This window comes from Mustela erminea, chromosome 7 (genome assembly GCF_009829155.1).
Source record: "Mustela erminea isolate mMusErm1 chromosome 7, mMusErm1.Pri, whole genome shotgun sequence".
Taxonomy (NCBI): domain Eukaryota; kingdom Metazoa; phylum Chordata; class Mammalia; order Carnivora; family Mustelidae; genus Mustela; species Mustela erminea.
The window spans coordinates 52839932-52863449 of record NC_045620.1 but is presented as its reverse complement, the minus strand read 5'-3'; the positions used below and the strand labels follow the sequence as shown (position 1 = coordinate 52863449).

Genomic DNA, 23518 nt, shown 5'->3' with positions numbered 1-23518 from the left:
CATAAAGTTAGGAAGGCCTCCAGAGAGGAACAACAAGAGACAATACTGTGTAAGAGGGTGACACTTCGTCAGAACGATGAAATGGGGGTGAGTTCCAGCAGAAAAACATGAAGGGGAAGCTGAGGAAGAGTGATGTAGCTCCCTGGCAGGTTCTTAAGGGGGCCTTCGAACTCTCCCACAAAGTATGTGACCCTCCTTTCGCACAAGAAGAACGGGTCCTTCCAGACCATCTAAAGAAGAGATGCTGCAGCAGATCGAGCCCTGTAGACATAATTCGTGGCACCAATTCCACATGCAGAACCGGGGTGACCACGGCAGGCACCGGGGAGCAGATCGCCCCAGGTACCCTGTCCCCGCATGTCTCTGCCCTCCTCTCCTTGCTGAAGTTGCGGTGAGGGGCCCCAAGACCACTGAGAGTTTCCGTCATCCCTACCCTTCCCTCTGTAGGCTTGTCTCCAGTGGCGTCCATGGCTTCACTGTGACCATCATGTGCTGAGAAGCTGTGTTCCTTCAGATGAATGTGGTGCGTCACAGCCTTTGTGGGCAGCATCTGTCTGCTGTAGAGACACTAAACCTCTCCTGACGAGGGTCCTGGTTGCCACCTCTGTAATCACTGATTCATTCAATCCTTTGTTTCATTCATTCAAGAGACATTGTTGAATGCCTCTTTGAGTGTGCCCAGGGGTCTTAGATTTCCTGCCCTCCTAGACATCTTTCTTCAAAAAACAATTATACCACCTCTGCCTTTTTTTGCTACTTTAGAATGTCCTGCCTGTGCAAATAGTTGCAAATCAGCCTGGATTCATGGGCTCCTCAACCTGCGTGTCCAGCCTTATTCTCAAACCCACACATCCACAGCAAATGGTTCAGGGCTCCCCGCTCAGCAGTGGGCCCTGTATTTTAGTGCTTTTGCTTCAACAAAGCAAAAGTTGGAAGCTCTACCCCCTCTCTACCCAAATTATGCTACACTACTTAAAATTCCTCAAATTTCTTTCTTTTTTTATTCTTAAATTTCTATCTTAAGTGGATTTCACATAAATGAAGCAGATCTTTTTATGTCATCTGAAAGCTCATTTCTAAGTTTGGAGGCAGGTTTGCCACCTGTCAGATGTGGCAATGGCGTCCAAACCAGTGCCTAGTGCGTGGGAAATAAGCAATAATCGTGAACTGAGTGAATGAGTGAGGGTGTCATAGGCCAACCTGCAGAAGGAAGGGGTCCCTGAGGAGTAGAGGAGTGGCTAGCGACAGCACAGCTGGGGCAGGACAAGGCTCCTATAAGGAGGATTTTCCATGAGCATGGAGGACGATCCTGAAGCCTTGTGTGCTCAAATTCCTGGACCATTTTGGTTTCTGTAACCAGGGTGTTAACCACATTCTGCCTCTTGATGGTTTTGAAACTTTCCCAAGACTTGATTTTCTTCTTTTTAGAACGGTTTAACAAGAGGATGCATACTACTAACTAGTATGTGCACTAATAGGCATGCTAATATGATAGGTGTATATACTGTAATTAGTACAATCTGAGGCCTTTGTCTCACTGGGTCACTGAGGCCCCAGAGAGCTAAACTGTGTGAATTCTTTTTGCGAGGATGTCCAAGTCTAAATTGTCATTGTGATTACTCAACCACAATAAGTGATTACTGTGGGTCCCAGTACTTCTGCCTCAGTTGGCCTGGCTCTGAGTGGAGGGGGCAGATTTCCTCTGTGCTCACTTGACTAGTTCTAAGATCTGACCTGCTCGGGCACTCAGTAAACATGGAGGAGGGATGCACAGCCTTAGGCCATCGTGTTCTTCTGGTAGTTTCCTCTGTAGACTCATATCCGGCTCAGCTGAGTGGTACCAGGTGGTTGAAAAGGAGCATTGCCTCAGTGTTGTTGGCATGGTGCCTGGGCTCCAGGCCCTTGGGGTAGACGCCCGGAAACGTGGGGCAAAGCCACCCTTCATGCCCCAGTCAACAGAAACCTCCTCCCTCTGTGCGTTTTCCTCAGCAACCAAGCTTTTATTTTTGCTAACTTTTTTTCAACATGAAAGCTGTGCTATCCCCCGGTTCCCTCCCTCTCCCCCAGCCCCACCACATCCGTTCACTGTCTTTGACCTTCTGCCAAAAACTCTATTTCTTAAGGCTCAGCCACCCTCCATCTCATTTGTTCACAGTGTTTCAGGCACTGTGAGTTCTTGGTGTTCAAACCCCCTGAGGTTACATAAACAGTACTTGGAGCTGATCTTCTTTCTCCTCCTTTAGAGCTTTGTTTTCAGCTTCATTAGGGACTTCCTTCTACGATTAATTACCACCATTCCATTTTGAGTGCTGCCCACCTTCCCCTTATTTTGTTAAAAAGTCAAAGATCTTCTGAGATTGCTTTACTTTTAAAGTTAACTGCCTGCACATCAATCTTGCTGATCCTCTTTCAAGAAATTTTCCAAAGTGAGTTTCTGCATAGCTATTTTTCTGACTTCAACCCCCTTTTGTAGGGCAGAAGGAAAGGATTAAAACGCAAAGACCCAACCTCAGCTCCTTCAAGCACGGTGTCTGCAAACCAATTGCTGTGCCTGCCGGCCACAGCTCCTTAGCTTACAAAACTTACATGCAGTGAAATCAGCTATATGCATAAGGGGCTCTTCTGTGGGGCCCCTGGCTTTTATCCTATACCATCACTCTTGTCTTTCCCTGTTCCCTCCTTTAAGGAGGTTGCCTCCCCTCTGTGATGCCAGTTCCTCCCACTGAGACCAGAGGCCTGGCAGCAAACAGGACCTGTCTTCTGGACTGTCGTCCTTTGGCCACTTCCGACCTCTGGCTCACGCTGGTGGTTTAAACAAAACTTGAATTGTGATCATCAAGCATTTGATTAAAGGTAACACTGATTAGAAATCACAGGTCAGGGCGCCTGGGTGGCTCAGTGGGTTAAGCCGCTGCCTTCGGCTCAGGTCATGATCTCAGGGTCCTGGGATCGAGTCCCGCATCGGGTTCTCTGCTCAGCAGGGAGCCTGCTTCCTCCTCTCTCTCTCTCTGCCTGCCTCTCTGCCTACTTGTGATCTCTGTCTGTCAAATAAATAAATAAAATCTTTAAAAAAAAGAAAAAAAGAAAAAAAGAAATCACAGGTCAGAATGGAAAATTAATTTCCTTCAAGTTGCAGGTGTAAATGCTAATGTGTATTCACTTCATTCCATGATGGAACCTCTTAATTCTGTGGGTTTCAGAGGGAACTCTACACATGCCATTAGGAACTGACAACTGTGCCGTATGTGTGGCCTGGAGCTGCTTTTCCCTGGATCCCAAAAGAGGCTTCATATTTGACCCCGTCATGAAAGGATAAGATAGAAATCCTGAGTTCTTAGAAGCTGATTGTGTGACATTGGCCAGGGAAATACATTTCCTTTAGATTGGCCATTAGGCCTCAGTTTCATTTGTTCACTGAGTACAACGGTGACCTGCCATGTTTAGCCAGTCATCAACCAGGCACTCTCTTCCCTAGGATGGAATAATTGCAGACACTCTAAGCTATGGATGGGACCTGTCCCCTTTAATTTTTTTTTAACTCAGCCTAACTCATTTCTGTGAGCTGAGATTTTGATTATTCCAAGACTCTCCTTGCAAAACAGAATGACTGAAATGAATTGGGTGCTGTGGCCCAACCACTCTGGTTCAGGCCTGCCCCAGAAAGCAGGTGATGTGAGGACCCAGGGCTATGCACCTTGAGAGCTGTTTCCTGTTCTATCTCTGGAGGGGGCAAGTTGCAGAGAAGGATATTAGAACCAGGGAAAAAGGACACAGGGAACTGGGGAGCTGGAATATTGAGGCCAAGTAGAGGACTCATGAAAAAGGGTCTGGAGGAAGATGGGCAAAAACCTCTCTGTCTCTCTCATAGAGAATAGATAGATGATAGTTCGATCGTTCGATAGATCGCCTATTGGATCTGTTTCTCTGGAGAAACCTAAGAGATCGAGTAGCTTTTCATATGTTTATCAGCTATCTGGATTTCCTCTTTTGTTAAATGCCAGTCAAGTATTTTCCCTATTTTTTTCTATTAGTATATCTATCATTTTCTTAATAATTTTAAGGCATTTGAAAATATGTTCTGAGTATGAGCCCTCAGCAGTAGTGTGTGTTAAAAATGTTGTCTTCTATAACTTGCCTTTTCACTCTACTAACGGCATCATTTAATAAATAGAAATTCATAATTTCAGTGTAGTCCAGTGTGTCAGTCTTTTCCTTAAGTTAGTACTTTTTGTATTCCCAACACAATTTTCCCTAGCCTAAAAACATGAAGTTCTCTTTTGATATTATTTTGCAAAAACTTTACTGTCTGTTCTTTCACAGTTAGATCTGTAATACACCTGGAATCAGTTCCAGTGTGTGGCATGACGTAGGGGTCGGGTTTTAGTTTTTGCCCATATGGATATCTAATTGTCCCAGTACAATTTATTAGAAAGACCATCTTTGACCCCTTTTTCTACATTGTTGTCTTAAATCAAGTGTTCATATATGTTTGATGTGTGTCTGGGGTCTCCATTCTGTCTCACTGGCTTTTTTCTTTGTATCCTTGGGCTAATAGCACACTGTCTTAATGATCTTCAGCTTTATAATGAGTCTTGATATCCAACAGAGTGAACTTGCCCACCTGGTTCATTTTTTTTTTTTTTAAAGATTTTATTTATTTACTTGACAGACAGAGATCACAAGTAGGCAGAGAGGCAGGCAGAGAGAGAGAGAGGAGGAAGCAGGCTCCCTGCAGAGCAGAGAGCCTGATGTGGGGCTTGATTCCAGGACCCTAGTATCATGATCTGAGCCGAAGGCAGAGGCTTTAACCCACTGAGCCACCCAGGTATCCCTCATTTTTCTTTTTTAAAGAGTGTCTTCATTCTTCTAGACTATTTGTATTTTTATATAAATTTTAGAATCTGCTTGTAAAACTACACATACACGAAGCCCCTTGAAATTTTTGTTGGGACTGCACTGAATCTTTATCAAGTGGAGGAGAATTGTTACCTTTATTGAATTTTCCATCCATGAACATATAGACATGGTATGTTTTTCCATTTACTTAGATCTTGAATTCCCTTACTAATGACTTTTAATTTTCTGTCTGGAGGTGTTGCACATTTCTTGTTAGATTCTTTTCCCATTTTTTGATGCTATTATATATCTCAGGACTTTTGCTATTATATCTGATATTTTGTATCTCATTATTTGATTATTTACATGTATGAAATGCAATTGATTTTTAAAGTACTGATTTGTGTACACCCAGGAATCTTGCTAAACTCAGTTATTGACCCTAATAGCTTATCTATACTTTTTTGGGCACTTTTTATTTATACAATTGTATCACCCATAGATAATGGTAATCCTCTTCCTCCCTCCTTCCCTTTCTCCTTTCCCTCCGTTGTTTTTTCTCTTTTTCTTTTAGCCTTATTGATCTGACTGAGACATCCAGAAAAATGTTGAAAAGAAACACTGATAGAAGATATCCTTGTCCTAATTCCTAAAAAAGAAAACTTCTTACATTTCATTCTTATGTATGATGTTCACTATACACTGTTGGGTCGGTGGCTCCGGGAATGCAGGAGGAACAATAGAAATGACCGCCGGGGCCGCCATCTTCCAGCCCCCTACCCCCCCTTGACTCTCCCACCAAAAGGATGTATGTCCAGGTCACATCTCCATAGGTAACCTGACACCTATGCAGGAAACAGAAGTATCAGGACCCCCCACCCCATACCCTCTGATCACCAAATATCCTACCGTATATGGATATGAGCCCATGCCCTGCGTTGGCCCGATAAAAGACCCCCGCCGACTCCCTCTCAGTGCGACTTCCCCAACTCCACTTTCCAGAGTTGCAGAACCTTGCCCAAGGGTGCCCACCTCCTCCCGGCGTGACTTTCCTGGCTCCCCTTCTTTTGAGCCCTAAAACTTCGCCGGAGAGTGCCTTTAATAAATCTTGCCTTGTACCTACCTCACCTGGTGTCGTGTTTATTTCGCCTATAAAACCTTACATACACTTTCATGTAGTTATGCCTTATTTGATTGGAATGTTCTGTTTCTAGCTGTTTTTATTTTAAATTTTTTAGAAGTATTTTTTTAAAGATTTTATTTATTTGAGAGAGAGTGAGAGAGAGCATGAGATGGGAGAAGGTCAGAGGGAGAAGCAGACTCCCTATGGAGCTGGGAGCCTGATGCGGGACTTAGTCCCAGGACTCCAGGATCATGACCTGAGCCGAAGGCAGTTGCTTAGCCAACTGTGCCACCCAGGCGCCCTGTTTTTGTTTTTAGAAAGGGGGAGGGCAGAGGGAGAGAGAGAATCCCAAGCAGGTTCTACAGCCAGTGCAGATCACCACATGGGTGGGTCTTGATCTCATAACCCCAAGATCATGACCTTAGCTGAAATCAACAGTTGGTCACTTAACTGACTGAACCTACCCAGACTCCCCAAGAGTTGTTTTTTTTTCTTTTCTTTTGTTTTGTTTGTTTGTTTTTTTAACGCATCATTTCTTGATGTTGAATTTTATCAAATACTTCTTCCATGTATTGAGCTATTATTGTTTGTCCTCCTTTATTCTGTTAATGTTCTGAATTATTATTGTTGCTCTAATGTTAAACAAATCCTGCATTGTTGGAATAAATGCAAATTGTTTGTGATCTTATGGGGTTGGTTGGTTGGCTTCTGAGAGAGAGAGAGAGCGCGCGCAGAGAGGGAGAGAGAAAATCTTAAGCAGGCTCTTCACTGGTTGGGACTGAATTTCACAATGCTAAGATCATGACCTGATTCAAAAGCAAGAGTCAGACGTTTAACTGACGGAGCGACCCAAGTACCCTACCCCGTGATACTACAGCTAGAATCGCTTGACAGTATTTTGTTTCAGGCTTCTTCAAGTTCCTGAGAGAAATCAGCTCTTTTACTTTCTTGCAATGTCCTTGTCTAGTTTTAAAATCAAGTGGAAACGTTCTTCATTAAACAAGTTCCTTCTTTGTCTAGTCCCTGAGGATAGTGCTCTGGGGAAACTGTTACTTTATTCCAGTACACTCAAGATATCATTTTGTTTTATTTTGGACCTCACAGTTTCTGTTGGGAAGTCTTCTGGTTATAAGTAATTGAATGGAATCTATTTTGTATCTCTGGCTGCTTTAAAATTTTTCTCTTTGACTTTGTTTTCTGCAGTCTTATTGTTATTTGCATTCTTTTTCACATTTGTCTGGCTTCTTGAATATGTAGTATTGACACTTTTCATCAGTTTTAACACATTCTCAGTCATTATCTCTTCAAGTATTGTTTCCATTCCATTTTTTTCTCTCCCAGAAGAAATTTTGGAGTCTATATCTTCTTTATCTTTTATGACATTTTCTGTTTTGACCGTTTGTTCCATATCCTTTTCTTTGGATCTCTGCTTCTTTTTGGACAATTACTTCTAATCTGTCTCCTGTTAACCACTTCTCTTCTCTGTAGTGTCACTTTTTGGGTTAAACTCATTCACTACATTTTAGTTTTATATTTAAGATATTTACATTGACTTCAGTTACTTTACTTTCAGTTCTAGGGTCCCAATTTCATGTTTATTTTAAAGTCTTATTTTAATATTTCAATGCAGAGTCTCTATGTGTCTACTTCTATTTTCTCTTGTTTTTTATGTCATACCCCCTCCTGTGCCTGTTATTTTTGATTTTGTGATGAATGTTTTATTTGAAACAATTTCAGTCTTGAGCTTATCTTCTTCCAGAGAGCTTTTATTTTTCTTTCTTTTGTCGAGTTTCTGTCAAGATTTCCTTAATCCAACTGCATAGACTGAGTTGTTTCTGAGCCACTCAGAGAATGTGAAGCTCTGGTTTGGTTTTTATGAAAGCTGGGTTATTTTCAGTCTTTTTATAGCTTGGTCCCATACCAAAACTGAGAGGGCTTGCCGGATCCCAACCCTTGGAAAGTACTGGTCTTTCCTGTTTGTCTCCCCAAACCTAGGGGTCTGTCACCAACCTCCATGTTAGCCAGCAACACCAGGCTCTTAACAATCTCCATTTTAGCCAACAGAACTAGGGCAAGGGGCTGGACTGATTTCAGGGGCTGGGCTCTTTGATCTGGATTTCAGTATTTCTCCTGGATATGTTCTTATACTTCTTGTCTATGTTGTTAGCTTTCCCATGCCCACAAATAGATTTAAAAAAAAAAACATGATGTCGCTTTTATAAGAGTCCCAGGAAGGAAGATTGATCCTAGTCTACTAAAAATGGAACTTCTAATGACTACTTTCTTAGTCAATAAATTTACATTACTTTTAGAATTCATGACTATACCAAATGATCACATTCTCTTATGTTTAATGAACTTTAAAAATGAATTTTATTTTATAATTTGTATGTAATAATTAAAAATAGCAAGGGCAGTCACAACATTCAGCTGTGTCTAGTGCTCAATCCTCAAGGGCTTTTGGCAAAGCGAATGGGTGGGAACTGGCATTTAGACCAGGCTCTGCTGGCCAAACTCATCCATGTGGGTTTCTCCATCCAGAGTGGTCACCCTTTTCTAATCTGAATGAAAACTAAAGGTGACCCTCACTAGGAATTGCTACGACAAAGGTATATAAGGGGAAGTTTGTCTGTAGGATTTGCAGAAGGCCTGGAAATAGGTAGCCTAACCAGAGGGTGAGTGTGGGAGGCTTTCTGAATCAATGAATAGCCAAGAATGGTTTACAATTAGTGAGTCATTTGTATGTAAATTTAGGTTTCTGAATTACTTCATGGCATTTATTCATTTAAGAGATTATTTCTTGAAGTTTTATTTACATTGTTCACTCGCTTTGCCAGTTTAAAATTTTTTAAACAATAGTTAATACAAGAGTAAACTTTACTATAGATTACCTTTGAATTACTGTAAAATCCCATGTTTGCATTAGAGCATGTCTGGAGAGATGATGGTTTTATGACATGAAAGCTCTTTGTAAGCATCCACAAGCATAGTTATTTAAATGTTACCCAGAGCCCAGCATTGGAAGACAGACATTGGAAGATGAAAATGATGAATTCTTGATATAGTTGGAAGACTACCAAGAGACCAAGACACCATGCTAAAGAAGTTGGATGTCATCCTATAGTGAATACTTACCTGAGTTTAACCCCAGGAATATTCTGGATAGGCCACTGGGTCGGGGCCAGCCTGGAGCCCATGGGGTTGATGGTGGTATAGCCCAACAGTGGGGCCACTGCAAGGAAAGGCACGCCCAGAGTGAAGACAGGGTGGATTCATTTTTGGAGTAGAATGCTCACATAGCTTGTCACCTAATCAGTGAGAAGAATAATCAAGAAGGAGAAATCAAAAGTGGTTTTTAGTTCTGGAATGAAAACTTGAATTGTGCTTTGAAGACCTGTATATCATTTAATAGATGGTATTAAAAAATAAAATAACTTTATCCCCAAATAAATTATGAAGGAGAGAAAACCCCTTGTGTTATTTCTCATTATTGTTTAATTAGGATATAATTTTTAAAAATAAAATTAATAAGATAAATCACCAATTTCAATTAAAACAGTACTAAGAAATTGTCTTTGACTCATTCTATTAAAATAAAATTTCGCAACACCACAAAACTATAAAGTAGAAGAATCTAAACATACGAGGGCTTCTCATATCGTTCTTTTCCATTCCAAGTCCTGCTATAAACTCTCTGGGGCACTTGGGGGATGGTAAGGCAGGCGCTGGTGAAAGAAGCCGATCAGACCCAGCTGAATAGCTGTTCAACTCAGGTTTGGAATTAAAAAAAAAAAGTTTTATTTATTTATTTGACAGAGACACAGCAAGAGAGGGAACACAAGCAGGGGGAGTGGGAGAGGGAGAAGCAGGCTACCCGCTGAGCAGGGAGCCCAAGGAGGAGCTTGATCCCAGGACCCTGGGATCTGGACCTGAGTGGAAAGCAGAAGCTTAACTGAGCCACCCAGGTGCCCCACCTTTGGAAATTTTTAGTGCAATTAAAGCACAGTCTACATCTGCAAAGCAAGCTGTTCATGTTTCAATGAAAAACACCCCCAGAATATTTCTGTCATCTAAAAGGGTGCTTTCTTTTGTACAAATACGTGACACTACTACAGTTTTCCCACAAAAAGGATTTACTGTATTAAATATAGTAAAGCAGTAAACCATGAGTGACCTGTGGGGGTAGTTTTAACTCAAGTTTTTATTCCAAAAATGTCTCAGTTCTATGACCAGCTAATATGCTTGAAGGTGTGAGCGCAGGGGAGCTGGAGTTCCCCTTGCATGAATCTGCAAAACTATCATCTTGTTCTAAGTGCAGGGATCCCTGAGGAGTCCCAGTGGGGCAAGGAGGCGTGCACTGACAAATATCGGGAAAGTGTCAGGTGTGAAGAAGGAACAAAGAGGGTCGTCAGGAATGGAGCTGAAAGGGCAGGTCAGAGGACGTAGGTGGAGAGCTGTCTCTTGGCGATGTTCACTGTGTATCATCAACATAAAGGTTATCAAACAGTGGGTTTCATTTCCAACCAGAATGATATTTTGAAAACATTAAATCAATTTATGTTCATTGTTTTTCTACAACCATTTTCCCTAGGGCTAAGCTGGGAGGGTTGTGACCCCATGGAGGGAGAGCTTCTGTGGGCCAGAATCCAAGTTTGGGGGCTGAACAGAGAATCTTCCCCCAAGAATGGGCTCCATTCTGGAAGAGGCAGGGCCACCTGAACACCCAGAGGCTGTGGTCGCAGGGGAGTGGGATGCTCCCTTTTGGGGACAAGGTACAATTCCCTCTGGAAAGGAGGTTCAGGAGAATGGGGACTGTTAGGAGCTGGTAAGTGAGAGGGAGACCTGGAACCCTGGGGTCATGTGGTCTGGGCCTTCCCCTCTTGACAGATGGTGTAGGCTTCTGCTGGCCGCATGCCCAACCATAGGGCGTGTTTATGGTTAACTTGTAGCTCTCTACTCTCTTGGTCTAGAAACGGAGGAGGCTGGAGAGAAACGGAGGAGGCGGGAGAAACCCACAAACACAGAATGCACAACTACTTCCAAAGAGACAGAGGTAACCTGAAAGACACTGCTTCCCACTGAAGTGAGTTTATTCTCTTGAATGGGAATTCTCAGATGTCCTCCTCCTAGGATACCTTCATGCCCATTTGCACCGACAGGATGAGTACAGTTACAGGGAATACAAGAGCCAAACATCTTGTATCCTCAGTCGGTAAATGTGTGTGTATTCATTTATGTGAAAGAAAATCCAAAATGGTGTTTGATTTTGGCAATGAGATCATGGGTGATTTTTTTTTTAATTAAAAAAAATTTTTTTTTTTTTTTACCAGTTTTCTTTGATTTTGAATTGGGTGAAAATTTTATGACCATGTATAGCTATTTATTTTCCAAAGCAAAACAAAACAAGGTAAACCCTAAGGCTGTGTCCACTTAAATGAGAAAGAGACAACAAGCATTCCCTTTATCCCTTTGTCCCTGAGCAAGTGGCAGTCTCTCTGGGCTATGGTTGCAGAGCTCTGTCTGGACTGTTATGGGGATGGGGTCGGGATGGGGCGTTTTGGGGTCTGGGTGCAACAGTGAGGCTGCCGGCAGGTTGCAGGTAAGAGAGAAGCAGGAGGAAGGAAGCCCCTGGGAGGAGGAAGCCTCCCTGATTCTTCAGTGCCGCATTTCCCCTCCACCTCTCCCTGGGCCTCCACAGGCCTCAGGATCCCTGTTCTCTGTCCAGAGCCTTCTTACACTCCTCCTGTGCTCTGCCCAGCGCTGACACCCTGAGGCAGCACCCTCTGCTCCAACACAGCCCTGCTCCATTGCCCCCACCCATGCTTGGCCAAGGAACCTGGTTCCCCACGGCTGTGCCCGTTCTGAAGAATGAATTAATGCTTACGGCCAACAAGCAGGGATTAGTTAATACACAACCTCTCTGTGACCTTCTGAGGGTCCAGAGGGCCCTTTCTTTTGTATTTTAGTGGGGCACTCCTGATGATCCAATAGGTAAAATGCATGCTGTATGCTCTGCCACTGAATTTCCACAAGGATCTGCCCCCGGATTACAAACAAAAAGAAAGTGAGGCTTAGCAGACCCAGTGAACGAGCAACAAGAACAAGCAAAATCCTCGTCCCAAATCACACAGCTAACTCAGGGCAGGGCGGCAACCAGAATCTCCCCCACAGCTAAAGTGAGCCTCCCAGAGGCTTGCTTGCAAGCTCAGCGGGCTGGCTGCTGTCCACTCTGTCCACCCAGAGTCTAGTCCCAACAATAGGTGTATGGGTGCAACCCCAGGCATGGCCACCTCTGCTGTCATTACTTCTGAGGACACAGTGTCATCCTCATCAACGGTCAACAGCCACAGACGTGCAACAGAGATGTAGAGCTCTCTGAATGCTGAGTAAGTCACATGGAGAAAAAATTAATTGATAAAAAAGACTTAGAAATTCTGTATAATCTATTTTTTCTAAACATTTGAGCCATTAATTTTGTCTGTAAATATAATAGCTATAGCTGAAAAATTTTGCTCTTTCGTGCTAGGCATGATTTATTTATTTACTTCTCAGTGTTTATTCATATTCTTGGTATTAAATATTAGACTCAGACTCCTTCCCAAAAGACATAACTTATAATATCATGGGGACATTAAATTTAATCATTGTTGGCAATTATTTGATACCATCCTGGAAAATCAGCTTATAGCAGCTGCAGACACATGGGGCCCCAGGCCTCCGTGTATAGTGTATCTGTGATGAAACAGCCTCTGAGACCCTGGCAGGGCAGCCTAGTGACCTGCCCTCCCATGATAACAATACACCCTGCACCAGGGCTCATCGTGGTGATTGAATTGCGGGGAATTTAAGTGCAGCCTCCAGTGTCTGCTCTTCGGGGACCACTTATTTGCCTTTTCCATTTTTCTTTTAATTACTGTAAAAAGTGAAACCAGTATTTTTTGGAGTGTGACTCCTTGGAGACCGCTGTTCTGGATTCCGTAGACATCTCTGTAGTCTCCGGCAGCCTCCCCCTGAATAATCCCATACTTTTCTTGTGGGTTGGAGACAAAATAAAGAGGTTGACATTTTTAGAGCAGGAGCAGAAGGTCCATCTCATGCATAATATATTTCTGTATCTGGACCATGAAAACACTGCTAAAGGGAGTTAATGAACCTAAAAAATGAGCATTTCCACCCCCCCTCATTTTAAAAGAACTCTCAATAGCAGATTGGTATGATGTTTCTCATTTTTGGATCATTCAGTTTTCCCTCTGTCTCCTTTTTATTTTATTTACTTATTCCCCCCCCACACCCCCGCCGCCCCCGTCTTCTTTTTAAAGGCTCATTGAGTTTACGGTATTAAATGAGCTCTTTGCAAATAAGACAAAGAAGGAAAAAAAAACCAACCCAGCTTTTCCTAAAGTACCCACAAGGCAAGAATTTCAAGCAAAGGCGTTTTTAACTAAAGATATCCTAGGTGACTGTGTTGGGAGCAGGCGTATCTTTCCTTGCTGAGCTCATATTGGACGGTCCCGGAGTGCCTGGGACTCAGGAGCTCCTTGCAGGCTGCAGAGACTCCCAGAATTCATGGAAGGCCAAATACAGATGCCATCTTTCTCTGGGGTTGGAGTCTCGCTTTCTCTCTGTGCATCCTGTCATTCCTTCCTCTCTCACCTATTCTCTCTCTAGCATTGTTTCGCTGACTGTGTCTCTGCGGGGAGAGGGGACCTTGGGGTATTTTCAGTGTCTTTTTTTCTTATAGCCGATTGTCTCATTCGGGTCCCTAGATCACCCATGGTGAGTTGTTCTCTGCTTGTCCTCTCCAAGAGACGACCTTCTCGCCCTGTGTGAAGCACCCCTCTTGGCTTTAACACACTTGCAAGCCAGGTTTATTTTAGACGGGTACTTCTCTTAGTATCTGAGAACAGAGGTGTGACAGCCTCTTCCTTTTTGATTTAATAAGTCTTGTGATCTGTGTGCAAGGGCCATGCTAATCTTCTCTGCATCCTTCCGTTTTAGTATATGTGCTGCCGAAGTGAGCACAAAAAGCAGTATGATCTGTTTAAATTGCTTTTCATAATTACCTCTATCACCGGGACATGGGACACATATTATGCAAGCACTCAAGTTAGCCCCTCACTTTTGAGAAATTGCTTCCCTTTTTGGTTAAGCTCTTACGGAATGTGGAGATTTATGGAGCTTTAAATAAAATCTGTGGATCACGCTAGTGCAAAAATGTTGCCAGAAACGCATCATCAGAAATTTAGCTTTTTCCTCTCTGGAGCTGTTCTTCATTTGCTCAGAATAAACAACAAAAGCAACAACATTAGTGCTGACAAAACACTTTGGTCATGGAGTTCTGCCTCCCCATTGCTCTGTGCAATGCGGGCATGTGCGTACGCGTGTGCTATATGCCTGGTGATCTGATCTGCAGACACTAGCCACCAGCCACTGTGGCTCTTGGAACCTGGCAGGTCAGCTAGTCTAAACCAAGATGTGCTGTCAGTAGAAAATATTCACTGGATTTCAGACTGAATATAAAAAACTGTAAAAGATCTCATTATTTTTATGATTGATTACATGTTGAAATAATAATTGGGATATATTGAGTTAAATAAAATGTACTAAAATTAATTTTACCTATTTCTGTTTTCCTTTTAAATTTTACCTCTTTTTTTGTTGTTGTTATTTCCCTTTTTTATCTTGTTAATAATCACACGTGGCTCACGCCATATTTTTCTTGGACAGCACTGGAATGGGTGGGACACCCACTGCTTAACAGCCAAGATTTTAAAATTTTAAGGGGTTGTGTATCTGATAGTCTCTGTCTAGGCACCTAATGCTTGCTTATAATTACCACTTGGGTCCATTGATTCTTTTGGACTCAATGTGTCTTTTTACAATACTAGAAAATATTCACTTTTTTTTTTTAACAGGTGGAAGTATTAACTATAAAGGATTGAATCCACACTGCAAAAGGAGACAATGTACAGTTTACTGCACAGTTAGGATGTGTAGGCGTGTATAAACATATAATTTCTACAAATGAGGTATGACTTAGTTTTGGCATTAACTTCCCATTGCTCCTCATTAGACAGCATACAATTAATCATTTGGCCAGGTGTGAGTAAATCACACTTTCTCTGCCCTGGTTTTCCCGTTGTCTGTCTCCTGTGTACCCCACGCTGTTTTTATCCCATACCATCTGCTGTGGGATTCCTGCTTTGTTGTATCAGGACTTGCCATACCAATCGTAGAGATAAATTTCAATCTCTCTATCTCTAGTTGCTCCCTAGGAGGACTTAAAATAGAACATCTTCAACAAATTTCTGCAACTATCTATTTCCAACAGCACAAGCTCTAAGGAGATTAACTCTGTCTATACTATTCTCTGCAGAAGGCCTGCTGGGGTCCCAGTTCTGCCTGCTCTGGAACCTCTGATTGGACGACAGCTGGATGCAGCATCTGTTTTGCAACGTCCTTGTCTGCCCTGAGCTGCTGTTGTACAAGAAGTCTCATTCTGGGTTTTGGTAAGAGAACAACTGCAATATTGATTCCAAAATGACAATAGCTCCTGTTTGTTCGCAGAAGACTTGAGCTCTGCATGTCTCCTGTCTCCCTACTGAATATCCATCCCTTTCCCCATCAAGGGCCCAAACGGCTGGGCAAAATATTTACCTGATACAAACAGTGCTTGTCCCAGAGGGGAAATTCTCCATGTCCCTGGGCTCGCATTAGAGGTATCAAAACCCATTCTGGTATTCAGGCAATACTAGAGAGCTCCACAGAGTGCCGAAAAAGGGTGCAATTGGTTTGTTTCAGGTGGGACACCTGGGTGGCTGACTTGATTAAGCGTCTGCCTTCGGCTTGGGTCATGATCCCAAGGTCTGTCCTGGGATCAAGCTCCACATCTGGCTCCCTGCTCTGTGGGAGGCTTGCTTTTCCCTCTCCCTCTTGCTCTGCTTGTGTTCCCTCTCTGACTGTCTCTCTCTGTGTCAAATAAATAAATGAAGTCTTTTTAAAAAATAAGATTAAATATTTCCTCAGGTCAAACCAGTATTTGTCATATTAACCTTAGAAACAGTAACCTAAAAGAGAGAAGTTTAGGGGCACCTGGGTGGCTTGGTGGGTTAAAGCCTCTGCCTTCTGCTCAGGTCATGATCCCAGGGTCCTGGGATTGAGCCCCGCCTCGGGCTCTCTGCTTGGCGGGGAGCCTACTTCCTCCTCTCTCTCTGCCTGCCTCTCTGCCTACTTCTGATCTCTCTCTTTAAAAAAAAGAGAGAGAGAGAGAGAGAGAGAGAGAGAGAGAGAAGTTTAAGTTATATGAAAGAATGTGTTTTTTAATACACACAAAAAGACCCCAGCTGACTGACTGAGTCACCAACGTCCTTGGCTTTCATTATTGTTGCTCAAGAAAACTCTATGATTTTCTAAATTTTTATTTTAAAAAAACTAAAATTTCTGTACTGTTTCTGGACAGCTCGAGAAATTAGAGACAGACTTCAGGTTGAAATCCTTTGTGGATTGCTCTTGCTGGACCAAGCTGGCCGATGGGAGGCCCAGGTACTGCCCAGCCTGGTTATTCTTTAACATTTTAGAGTCCCAAGGTGGTGGTCCTCAGGGTCAGGATTCTGTTGCTGGTTAAAATATTTATAGTTTTGGGAAATCACAAGTTTTCTGTTTTGAAGTAATCTTTGACTCAACAAGTCTGATTTTCTAAAGCAGCAAACAAATTTAAAAAAATTCTTAATTCTAAGTGTTTCTGGGGGCAAAAATGCTAAAGTTCAAATATTCCAACTTTTCAAAAGGTGTTTTGACGTGCCAGGCTGGAGGTCCGGCTGGTCACCTGGCCTGGGTGCTTGGGGCTAACTGAAGGATGCACCTTTGTTCATGTCTTACACTGTCTGTCAGCTGACGGCCGCAGACCTGATGGTCCTGCCAGGATTTTTCCTGCAAGGAGCAAATGGGTTCTTGGTGAAACGTCTCACTTCATGCTCACTCTAAGCCCAGAGAACTAACAGGAATGAGCTCATTTCAGTTTTCTCAACCAGAACGTGCTGGTGATTAAGGCTCTGCTCATTCCTCTGCTGTAGGCCCTGACCATCAGCGGGCACAACCCAGGTGACCCCAAAAGGCACCCTGTCATCAGGGTGTGGGGACATCCCTGGGCAGTCTGGCAGTTTCTGCTGTGTCAAGAGTTACCTTGGCCTGGTCCCGGTTGCTGGGTGCCGGGGTCCTGGTTGCTGCTGTGCCTCATTAAGGGGCCACCTCACAACGTGGCCTGCTGCTCATGAACTGGACCAAAAATAGTTGCTCAGAAGCTGCTGTCTGCTTTAGAAGAAGTGATGGAAATTCTGGGCTGTGGGGGAGAGTCCCGACACTTGTCTGTCCCATCCATGCTGAGTGCCAGCTGCCGTTACTGGTAAGGGACTTGCATAAAGGGCTAGAGAAGAGCCATGTCCTCATCATCTGGGGCTCTTGGGGGAATGGCTTGTTGCTGACTGGCGGGTGGAAGGTAAAATTTCCCAAAGTGAGAAGAGCCCTACCTTCCTGTTGTCTGCTGTTGAAACAGCGGGAGAAACACACCTTCCTGTGTTGGGTCTACTTGCTCCTCGGGTCAGAACCTTCCCATGGCTCCCACCACTCTTAGCATCAGCCCCTTTGCCTGGCCAACTGTGCTGCTCTTTTCCGTCCTGCTCGACCCATCAGTCACTTCAAACAACCTGCACACATTCATCCCATCCTGGTGTATTTGCTCCACATGGTCTTATAAGCTCCCTGCCCAGCTTCATCCCACAGACCCCTCCTCTGCACTGTGGTCCATGGTCCTCTTCTTTCCCTTTTGCTTTGCTTTCTGCCCCTTGTCTCCAACTAATTTCTTGGATACTTTCTTTCCTAGCGTGAGTACAAGGACTTACCTATTATGCTCACTGTAGGCTCTCAGTGCCCAGCACAGAGCCTGGCATGTGGTAAATGCTAAATCTATTTCAATCATAATTCAATAAATAATAAGTGTGGTATGCAAGAATCCACTTGGAAAGCATGGGTGTATTGGTCAAGGCTATTACTACATTATATTTGATTAATTTCTAAATTGCACAAAACATTACTTTTCTCATGGAGTCAACCTTCATTCTATTTCAAAGCCAACTTCAGGTGGGCGTTTGGGAGCTCATGCTTTTGTTGGGTCCCCCAATGACCCCTGCTTCTTCTCCTCGTTCCAGAGAAGAGCCCCAGCAGGGATCTCAGCACATCTGGCTTGGCAGACCCTCATTTCACTCTGTGTCCACAGGTCAAACCTTTGTGCCCTGCCCCAAATCGGCCAATCCTCCCGTCCGAGTCTGGGGTTATGCCAGATCACCGGGCCAGACACCCTATTTCCTCACTGGAGGCCCCTTGCCTCTTCTGCTGCCACTGCTCTTAATTGAGACGATCTGTTAGAATGTCTACTCAAGCTGAAACTTCAAAAAGAAGATGCCCATCCCTCCTCTCCCCAGGGGATCCCAGGCTCCTATGCAGATTGGCCCCCTTCCTGTCTAACAGCTTCCTTTTTTTAATTGACTGTAATTTACATAAAATGAAACACATAGATCTTAAGAGTTCAGCTGGATGAGTTTGGATAAATACACACACCTGTGAAACCTCCACTCCGGTTAGGACATGGACTGCTTCCATCACCCGGTGTGGTCCCTCTTGCCCCCTACCCTAACCCTCCCCAACCCCTGCAGCACCTGCCGCTCCAGCTTCTCTCACTGAAGCTAGAATGTCACGCACATGGAATATACAGTTGGGTGTCAATAGTTCTTGTCATTGCCAGGGAGTCTTTAGTTGAATGGACATCCGCCAGTATGCTTGTCCACTCACCTGTTGATGGACTTCTGCGTTAGTTCCAGATTTTTGCTGTTGTGAGTAAAGCTGCTACGTAGGAACACTCTTGTATTAGTTTTTGAGGAGACAGATGCTTTCATTTCTATTGGATAAATAGGAAAATTGCTTGTTCATAGAAGAGATACATATTTCATTGACTCCGGTACTGCTTAACTCTTTTTCAAAGTGTTTTTGCCCCGTTTTGCTTTTTCCCTGGAGACATAGGACACTTGGTATGGTCAGTCTTTTTAGTATTAGCCTCATCGGTGAATGTGAAATGGTATCTCAATATGGTTTTTTTTTTAAGATTTTATTTATTTATTTGACAGACAGAGATCACAAGCAGACAAGAGAGGCAGGCAGAGAGAGAGAGGGGGAAGCAGGCTCCCTGCTGAGCAGAGAGCCCGATGCAGGGCTCGATCCCAGGACCCTGAGATCATGACCTGAGCTGAAGGCAGAGGCTTAACCCACTGAGTCACCCAGGTGCCCCTTTCAGTATGGTTTTAATCTACATTTCTGCAGTGACTAAGGAGACTGAGTATCTTTTTATGTGCTTATGAACCATTCAGATATGTTCTCCTATAAAGTATCTGTTCAAGTCTTTTGCCCATTGTTAAGAATTGGATTGCTTATTTTATTACTATTGAAACAAGGACAGTTCTTCTGGTTTGTCTCTTGCTTTTTCCTTTTCTTTAGAGTCCTCCGAGTCTTCCTCGTGCCTTTGCAGTAACGCCTGTGACTATTCTAGTACCATCGGTAGTGATTATTTCATTCTTATGGTTTTGCTTCCAAGTCCTTGAAAATGGGGCCTTGGATTCTATTCCGTGTATTTCTTCTTCCCACCCCAAAGTCTGAGCGCAAAGCATTCCCCGGAGTCAGAGCATTTGTGGCCCAACTTCCACAATGACTCTGCAGCGAGGTTAACTCTGTGCAGCTTCCTACTGAACCTGCCGAATTCCAAGTTAGGGCACTTCGGTGTTATGTGCAGTTTTCTAACTTGAATAATTTGTTCTCAGAATAATTTGTTCTTTCGGTCCCCAAGCCCCATGAAGGCCAGGGTCCTGTTGAACAGCAGTGTCCTGCAGCCCTCTACCTTGACAAACACAGTACCTGACACACAGTGGGCGCTTGTTAAATACCTCTTGGCCAAAACAAGTGACAATGCCCGAGAAGCACTTGGATGGCCCTCCAGGGTCCAAAGGAAGGACTCACAGTCAGGCCGTTCATGGTTAACAGAAGTCAGTAGTATCCCTGAAAGTCATCTATGGGAGGGAAGAATCTGAGAAGAAGGAGAAAATTGCTGCATTCCTGTCTTTCAGTCTCTTGGGTTTAATCTCTTGCTCATCTTTGATTAAGAATCAAGCATCTCCTCATGCGTCTTTGCTATTACCCAGTTATCTTCTGAAATGAGTTTTTGAATACCTAGGGTCTCTCATTCCTAGGGTATTTCAGGAAATACATTCACAGATGTCAGTTTCTGTTCCTACCATGTTCATCTGACAGAACACGATTATGCATGTGATGACCTAATTAGGTCTCTTAAATCAATCGTCCGTGTCCCATAAATCTACGCTTTAATACTTTAAACTAGAGCCATTTATTTTTCAAGAAAGAGGTCAGCGTGCGTATTAATTTGATCTATGTGGTGTATGAATTATGCAAGGAGAAACTGGATTTCTGTGTTTTCAGCGAGGTAAATGATCGTATGATATCTCATATTGTTTCTAATGGGTCTTAGTGCTTAGTGACGGATGACAGTCCTGACCTTGGCTCTGACGTTTGCAGTGGGAGAATCGCCATCAAATAGCTATGGTGTACCTGATAGCCAGCAGATGGCTGAGTTGACAGCAAGGCCACCTTCAGATCTGTTTGGGGCCTATCTCTTCTGGACTTTGAGGAAAAGGCCTCTTCAGCGGTGGGCCTCTCTTTTCTGTGGCTTGTCCACCCTGAGGTGAGTCGAGGTCCCTTCAGAGCCCCACTTCTCAGCCCCCACTGGCTCTTGAGGACAGATACTTCCCTCTCTCTGTGCTAGCCTTGGGCAGTTACTGCATCCTCTATGTACCCTTGTGCCTGGGTCTGTCTAGCCAGCTAGAGGGTTACTGGGTGGTTGCCTGGGAATCATGGTTTGTCTGGGAGCTGGTGGCAAAGGGCAAGAGGGTTGTCCCGCCCACAGCTCTGCCTTGCAGGTAGGAATTTGGGGGGCGGTGGGGAACTCAGCCTCAAGGAGCCCCGTGAGCCCTCCTGGGTTTGACCTGCTCTCAGTGCCAGCCTGCTGGCCCGGCCCTCCCTCTCCTTGTCTCTCACCAGGGCAGTGAATTTACCCCAGGGAACTGTGCCCTGCAACCCTAAGGAAAGCAGCATCAGGAAGCTTCATGTCCTTGTCTCATTTTCCTGAGATATTTATAGACCCTCAAAAAGCAAAGAGGAGATTATGCAGCTGGCCTGAGATATTTGCATAAATGTGGCGCTTATTTAAGGATTCCATCCCAGCCTGTCCCCCGCGCCCTGCTCTCTCCCAGGGCCTCCATTATTCTGCTCTTATCTCACCATTTCTGTGATGTGGTTCATTAGCCACAGACAATTCTCACTCGGGAGTTGTGCCAGGATGCTGGTGCTTATGGCCTGTCAGAACGGGGAGCATCCTATCAGGACGTGGGGTCGATCATTTTTACAGCCTAGGTAATTATGATAAATACTCCGGGCTCCTGTTGAGTTAGAAGGGTGGAACTGATGGGGGGAGGGGAGGGAAGGTAGAGCACCGTCCATCGCTAAGGCAGGGCTAGGGGAGGTGGAAGGGGTCACATCTTGGGACACCAAGGGGCAGTTAGTTGGGGCAGGACCCAGAGAAAGCATGGTCTCATTTAGGGCCACTTCTGCTTCTGCCGCCAGAGCAGTGACCACATAGAGTTAGGGCAGAAAGCTGCTTGCATGGCCTGGGGTGGAGGAGGGAGACAACGGAACACAGAGGTGTGCAAGCAGCCAGAGGCCTGGGGCACATGGTCTCAAGTGGAGGGGAGAACATGGTGAGGAGATGGACACTGCGGGACAAAGGAGGTGCGGTCTTCCTTATCCCGAAGGGTGGGAAGGGAGTCAGTGGACCCTCATCCCCAGCTTGGACCTGTGAGCAGGTTTCAGGCAAGGTGGAGTTCAGGAAACAGAAGCCAGTCTGTTGTTCTAAGGAATTAGGGGTCTGCAAAATCACTGGATGACCTAGAGACAGGAGTGCTAGAGATGCCCCAGCTGTGGGTTAAGGTCAGTCAGTAGGGCTGCTCTGTAGGGGATCAGGAAGCACTGTGCTCCTGCCAACCATGGCTATGACCTCGTGTCCTTGGCACTAGCATGTAAGACCCAGCACCGTGAACCCCTTTTCTGCCAGGCTTGCCCATCGACCCCCATGCCCCAGGATGAGGACCTCTGTCCCGGCGCAGCCCACCCGTGATGGCAGTATGTCCTGTTGGCAGAATCAGAATAGCACAGAGGGCCCTTAGGAAATGCATTTATGCCTTGGAGCCTGAAATGTAGGGAAGGGGAGGGGGCCAAGAACACTTGCACCTCTGAGGGATAGGGGACAACAGGGAGGCATTCTGCTACCGCACATGCCTGATGTCAGAGCTGACCCTGGTCCCATGGGCTCCCAGGTGCTGCCTTCCCAGACCCGCTCTGCCTCATCGAATGAGAAACTCCATTACCACCCTAGAGCTAAACATCTTGATAACAAGTCTTCTGGAGGCACGTTGAGCCCATCCTTAGAATATCTTGCTGTCACAGGCGGTTAAAAATGGAGAAGGTGATACACATATCTAGAAGCTGAAGACGTAGAATGGTAAGGAACTGAGTTGTCAGTAACTGAATACACCGTCACCTTGGCTGGTCTCCTGGAGACATGTGTCTAGCTCCCCCTTGACTTGGTTATGCGGTGAATAAACACGCCCTTAAAATAAGCGGCATCAGAACTGAATGCCGATCCAGCTTCTACATGCCATGGTCTCCTCATTTTCCTCGGTGAGGAGCTTCTGCAGGAGAGAACTGGGACCGACACAGTCTATGTGGACAAGCTCGCTTTGCTCTTACCCTTACTTGCATTTGAGAACTTTATGACTCTTCCAGGCTCCATTTTCTAAATTATAAAGATCCGGTGAATTAGTCTTTGTGCCAGGAAGTGGGAGAGTTGGACTCTTCTCCTGTGTGCAAGCTGTTCTCCTTGAGTTGGCTTTGTTGAGCAAACGTGCAGAGACCAAGGACAACCTTCCTCTCTCTCTGCCTGCCTCTCTGCTTACTTGTGATCTCTCTCTGTCAAATAAATACATAGAATCTTAAAAAAAAAAAAATGTTAAAAAAAAGATACCCGTGCCAAGATGACCCACCTGCCACTCCGGACCTCAATTTCCCCCATGTGTCACTAGAGGATGGTTTTCCTTTTGGGCCTTTAGTGACTGTCTTATACTTTAAGAATTTCTCTGAGATTAAAAGTTTAATTGTAAATGTAACATATGTACCCCTTGTTAACTCACCTGCTCATTGTACAAAATTTGGAAGAAGCCAAAAGGTAGGGAAAAAACATTCATGGTTTTACCACCCTAAGGCAGTCAATACTGATTGTTTCTAGGTCAAAGGGCATCCTTCCAGCAGACTGTTTTTCAAACTTGCTCCATTTCTATGAGGAGCTTGGTGTAAAGAAACCTATTTTTCTCCTTCTTTTATGTATGTGTATTT

General features: G+C 44.4%; 1 non-coding gene across 1 annotated transcript; it reads right to left on the bottom strand.

Annotated features, from left to right (window-relative positions):
- Positions 1 to 13875: 13875 nt before the first annotated feature.
- Positions 13876 to 13981, bottom strand: LOC116596663. The gene has a single exon (XR_004288248.1). It is a non-coding gene; the product is annotated as a U6 spliceosomal RNA (small nuclear RNA).
- Between the last annotated feature and the right edge of the window lie 9537 nt (positions 13982 to 23518).